We start from the raw sequence: 6860 nt of genomic DNA, 5'->3' as shown, positions 1-6860 counted from the left end.
ATCCGGGTAAAGCGAACGAGGTTGACGATACTCTTAGTAGATTGTCCATGAATAGTGGTGCTTATGTTAAGGATATAAAAAGGAGTTAATTTGTATGGTTCATAGGCTAGCTCGTTTGGGTGTTCGCTTAGTTGATTCTGAGGATGGTAGTGGTATTTTTCAAAATGGCTCTAAATTGTCTCTTGTGATGGATGTTAAATCAAAGCAAGATAATGATCATACTTTAGTTGTGTTAAAGAAAATGGTTGTCGAAAAAGATATTGAGGCTTTCTTCCTAGGGAGCTCGTGTGCTTAGATATAAAGGCCGATTGTGTGTTCCTGATGTTGATAGATTAATAGAGATGATATTATTCGAAGCTCATAGTTTGAGGTATTCTATTCATCCGGGTTCTACAAAAATATATCGAGATTTGAGAAAAGTGTATTGGTGAAATGGTATGAAAAAAGGATATTGCAAAGTTCGTGGCCAAATGTCCAAATTGACAACAAGTTAAGGTTAAGCATAAAATATCAGGAGGTTTAGCTCAAGATATTCAAAGTCCTACTTGGAAGTGGAAACCTTAAATATGGACTTTATTATGGGTTTGCCTCAACCTATAGGCAACATGATTCAATTTAGGTGGTGTCAACCGAATGACTAAGTCAGCTCATTTTCTTCTAGTTAACACTTCAAATTAACAGAGACCTATGCAAGACTTTATATTCGTTAGTTGGTTGAGATTCAAGGTATTCCATTGTCTATCCTTTCGGGCCGAGGTACTTAGTTTACGTCTCAGTTTTGGAGATCTTTCCAAAAGGGTCTTGATGCTCAAGTTAAGTTTAGTACGAATTTTCATCCACAAAATGATGGTCAATCCAAGTGTACTATTCAAACATTAGAGGTCATGTTGAGAGCTGGTGTCATCAACTTTAAGGGTAATTGGGATGATCATTTGTCATTAATCGAATTCGCATATAACAATAGTTACCATTCTAGCATTCAAATGGCTCCATCTCAAGCCTTATATAGAATGAGGTATAGGTCTCCTATTGGTTAGTTTGAAGTTGGTAAAATTACCTTGATAGGACCCGATTTGGTGTATGAGGCTATGGAAAACTTTAGATATATTAGAGAGAGGTTGAAGATCGCTCAAAGTTAATAAAAGTACTATTCGGATATGAGGAGAAGGAAACTTGAATTTGAAGTTAATGATTAGGTTTACTTGAAAATATGTCATGACCCATGCCTAAGGCCTAGCCTGACACAACGAATGAGACACCCGGAGGTACCTCACCCAAGCCTCTTAGCATTCATAAAGTTTTTCATCCGAATCGGCTTTCAAATAAGAAGAAATAAGAGGGGTAATAGGACTAAGGGATTCAACATAGAATAAGAGTCAAATTCATTTTAAATATCATACATTCTGTCCAACAATACCTTCTACATTAAAGACTTGGTGGGGGATAAGAAACGTCCTTATCTTACCCTCAAGATAGAAATCAAAAGTACCAAAAAGTAACCCAATAGTCTATATATGACATAAGCTACAAAAGATAGGAGTGTTGTTCCTGAAATATGGGAACTCACCAACTAGTTGTAGCCTTCAACGATCGAACTTAGCTATGGGGAGGAGAGTGTGGAGCAATGCCGGTCCCTATATGGTGATATCATGTAGGAAAATATATGCATTAATACTTTAAATGTACTTAGTATGTAAGCATGCTATACAATGAAGAACATTAAGACATTTATAAGCAATATGCATAAGTGAATGCATGCATGAAAATTATCATATATAACCTTAAAACATTCATTTTGTGGGAAAATGACAGTAACCGACATTTAAGACCATGCGAGCTATTACATAGAATCTAACATAACCCCCTATATTGGCATGGAGAGACAACTTGCTGGGTAGAACTCCGTCAACTTTAATCATTTCTTTACCTTTAACTTTAAGGGCTAATTGTGGATTCGCTAGCCTAAATGGCTTACAAAGGCTCTTATGTTGGCGCATAGTTAATGCAATATGATACTTGACTTAAAGACCCCTTAGGTCGAGTCTCCATCTACATGCTACATTCGGTGCTAGGCCAATCCCATATAATAACATTTAGATATCATAATAACATAAGCATTTATATAACTTTAGACATCAAATCATCATTCGATGGAAGATCTCATTAACATTTCATTTGATTCAAATATGTGAGAATTGTCCTTTCATATTGAATTCTTTCTTTGGCTAAGAAGCCCTTCCATTTCATTCAATCATTTCATAAGAATCCCTTAAACATAAACATTTATTTCATAAACTTTCATTTGGAGTTGAAGCTTTCAATTCAACTTCATTTCAATAGAAAGTAACTAGATGGGTTCATTCATATAACCTTCAAATACATTTAAAATAATACTTGCATGCATGAGAGTGATGGAAATGCACCAATATAAAACATCTCAAAACAACCCATCATTTACACTTTAAAGCTACTTTCAAGTTTTCATATAAGAACCTTGATAAATCATTCATTTTATGAAATTGGAAGTCAATACATATCAATATAGATAAATAAACTTCAAATAAGCCATAATCTATGCATTCAGAATCATCATGTAAAAACCCATAAGAGTTCATCATTTAAAATTTGAAATATCAAGTTGAGGAAACCTTTGGGCTCCATGGGTGGAAGAACCCATGGATGAAACCCACATACCTTGGGGAAACATAATCCCTGATGAAAACTTGTGAAGGTATGGAGACTTGAAGATGCCTTGAGATGAAACCCTAACTTGGCTTGAAACTCTTCGGAGAATTTGAGAAGAGAGAATTTATGTGTCTTGAGCCTAAGTGTGAGAATGAGGGCTTAGGGTCTTTATATGAGAGCATTCTTCCCTCAAAATGACCTCATTCTGAATTAAAACATAGGAAAAGACCAAAGTATCCCTTTAAAAATCTGATCAAAACTGGCTTCAGAGGCACCTTCATGGTCTGTGGTGCTCACCATGCCCCGTGGTGAGGTCTCGTGGTGTTTTACTTAGGATCTCTGCTACATTTCTATCCCGTGGTATCTGGATTAAGTTTGGTTCTATAACCCACTTCATCTCTGCTACATTTTTGTATTTGGGTTTATCATCCAGCTTTCAGTGTTATTTTTCTTTACCATACAAATCTCCTCCTTCATAGATTCAGTCCAAACTTCATGTCTCGATGCTTCTTGATAGCTATTTGGTTCCGAGATTGCAATATAACATCTTTCATAAATATTAGAAACCTACCTTGTCTTTATAATTGGTGGATCAACTGAGGATTCCCATCTGATTCTTCATCTTCTTTCAGATTTTAAGAGAAAAATGATTATATTCCAGGCAGTGGTCGCAAGTTCTGAAAACCTGCAGTATCTTTCTCAATTTTCTCCTTATTCCAGATCTAATAAGCATGCTCATCGACTACTATATCTCTTCTGATAGAAATACTTTATGTTTGCAAGTTGAAAATTCTGTAACCCTTGTATTGGGATGAATAACCAATAAATATCCCCAATTTACCTTTCGGTTCAAGTTTGCTTTTTTTGATTGAAGGAACATGAGAATAGCAAATCGAACCAAAGATTTTTAAGTGCTTCACAGATGGTCTTATTCCACTCCATGCCACAATAAGAATTTTTCCATTCATAGATTTAGTTGGTAGCCTAATTTAACAATACACTAAAGTATAAACAGTTTCTACCCAAAAGCTTTTCAAGTAAAAAATATCTAGCCATTTCAACACCATTTATGTTCTTCCTCTCTGAAACTCCAATTTGTTAGGATGAATAGCTTACTGTCAATTTGTGATTAATCTTCATATCTTCACAATACTAAGTAAACTCATTTGAAGTTTATTCACCACCATTGTTAGACCTCAAAGACTTCACCTTACAACCAGTTTTCTTTCAACAAAAGCTTTAAATTTATTAAAAACTGAAAATACTTGAGACTTGTTACTAAAAGAATACACTCAAATCATCACTTTTAGTCATCAATAAAGAGAAAAAATTACTTATTTTGTCCCAAAGATGATATCTACATAGGTCCACATACATCAGTGTGAACTAGTTCAAGTTTTTCGGTTGCCCTCTAGGTAGCATTTTTAGGAAATATTTTCCTTTGTACCTTACCTATTTGGCATAACTCACAAACTTCTTTAGACAGTGAGATCTCAGGTAGATTCTTAGTCAAACCTTTTTCATACATATACTTTAAAGTAGCATAGTTAAAATGCTCATATCTTTTGTGCCACAACCATAACTCATCTATACTTCTAAAATTGCACTATCAAACTTTATGTCTAGAGAAAAAGTTTTCTCCATCATTTCTACTTTAACAATCAAACTATCTTCAGAGTCAAAAACCAAATAATGTTTTTCCTTGAAAAATAAAAAATAGCCTTTAAACATCATTTGATCCACACTTAACAAGTTACATACTAAACAAGAACCATACAACATATCATGTATAAACTTTGTTCCTTGTGTAATTTCAAAGGCAGCTGAGCCCTTTTCAAGTACATCTATTGTTTCACCATTTCTCATCCTAACTTTAGTTTTGATTGACATGTCAAATGTGTGAAAAATGAGGTCATTGTGGGAAATATGACTCGTATATCCACTGTCTATGAACCATGAGGATTCGTTGGTTGTATTTTCTTCATGAGAAGCAATAAACAAGCTTTCTTCTTTCTTTTCCAACTCTTCAGTAAAATTTGTTTGTTGAACATGGCTTTATTGTGATTGATTCTGCTTGAACCTAAAAATTTTCTCAATATGACCCATTTTTCTATAAAATCTACATTGAATGATGGCTTTCCTTTGATCCAACAATTCTTTTTTTAATGATTGGTTCTTATACAATGGTTGCAGGGTGGAAACTTTCCTTTCTTTCAAAATTCCTTCCATATTTTGCCCTTTGCTATATTAGCTTCATCCATCCTTTTATTTTCCTTCACATGCTGCTTGCCCTTATGCTTTTCCTGAAATGCCACTTCAGCTACTTCGTCATTTCTTATACTTGATCGTTGTTCTTAAGCTTGCAACTTGCTGATCAACTTAACTAAAGATAAAGTCCTCAGATCAAAAGATTACTCTATTGCTGAAATCTTAGACTCGAACCTTGATAGTAAGCTTATTATCACTTTCTTCGCCGCCTTTTGTCATGCCCCGAGCCTACATCGTGGATGAGGCCACACTTGAAAATCATTTTTGGTAGTAAGAGAACCACTTGATCTGACTAACTTACTTAGTGAAAGACTTAACTCATAAATAAACCTAGATGGGCACAATGAAATATGAAACTTAATACTCTTTAGTATAAATTAGGAAACTCATATATATAATAATGTATGAGACTTAACTCAATATTTTTCAAAATATACTCAAGGAAATAAACTAAATATTGTCTATATAGTCTATGAAGCCTCTAGAATACTGACTCTCAAATAGGTACCGGAACAGGCTCACAGCTACCTCAAACTAATAAATAATAACTGAAACTAAAGACTCAAGAGCACCTCCAAATGCGAAGAGGTCTCACCAAATATTTGATAGAAAGTTGGATCTTCAATGATGCACCTGTTGAGGATCTCTATCTCATGTATCTACATCATATAACAATGCAGGTCGCATGACGTCAGTACATGGAATGTACGAGTATGTAAAATGGTAAAAGCAAACTTATTCAAGATACTCAACTCTAAAAACAACTCAACTCAAATAAGCATGAAATATAATAAGAGATAATACTTTAAAAAGAAAATAATGCAACTCAGTGTATAAAAATTTAATAATTTACTTATTGGGGAGTCTCTCTAACCGACAACCATCACTTATGAGCTACATAATGATACATCGAACTCTTGTCATTGCCACAATCATCCAATACCTTGTCAGGGTAAGGGACACAAACTTATCTCTGTATCTAATGAAAAGTCCTCTTTTAGGACAATGAGGAGTCACCCAAATGAACTGTACAATCCTATCATACGCTGGCTACGTAGTTTATAGGCTTTGAGTTGTTCTATATTCCTACCCAAATCGGTGCTCAAGACTAATCTTTAAAATATAGTTCATTAAACTCATAACTCAAGCGAGTATATTTACTCGATTAACTTATTTAGTCTCTTTTGGAGTTGGTATCAACTCATTATCAACTCATTTTTCTCCTCTTTAAAGGATATGAACTCAACTCAATGAATGCATTAAACATAAATTTATTTCTCAACTAAATCGCAAAATAGATGTTTAAGTGTAGTAAAACTCAATTTAGTCATGCTAAAAATACTCATGCTCAAAACGATAATTAAGAGACTTCTCAACTTAATTTAACTCATGCTCAAATATTTCTCAATTATATGATAAAATAATCATTCTTTAAATCAAAACAATGTATAAATATTTAATGCAAAAACTCAACTAGGGTCCATGAGAATGCACTCATAAACCCAAAATCTCATAACTTACTTCATGAAAATCATCGATGTATAATTGAATATTGATAAGAACTCAATGATATTTTATATAGATCACTCAAGAATTCCCATTATCGAAATTAAAAACTCAATCTTGAAACTCAACTTAACTATAAAGAGATGTAGGGCCTGAGAACGAACTCAGTCCATCATTATGATAGTCTTATATTACTGAAATGAAGATTTATTAAGAGAAAATTGACGTTTGGCTTGAAATTCTTGAACCCTAGCTTTCTCCTTCTCTTTAATTATTTCTCTCAAAAAGTCTTAGTTGTTAATGAGAGAAACACCCGTTGGGTATTGATAAGCATTTAATTCTAGCCCAAAATGATTGGGGTTAAGTTTGGAAATTGGAGGAAAGGACCAAAATATCCTTTA

The sequence above is a fragment of the Solanum dulcamara genome, chromosome 11 (assembly GCF_947179165.1).
Source record: "Solanum dulcamara chromosome 11, daSolDulc1.2, whole genome shotgun sequence".
NCBI classification, from domain to species: Eukaryota; Viridiplantae; Streptophyta; class Magnoliopsida; order Solanales; family Solanaceae; genus Solanum; species Solanum dulcamara.
This window is presented reverse-complemented; position numbering follows the sequence as displayed.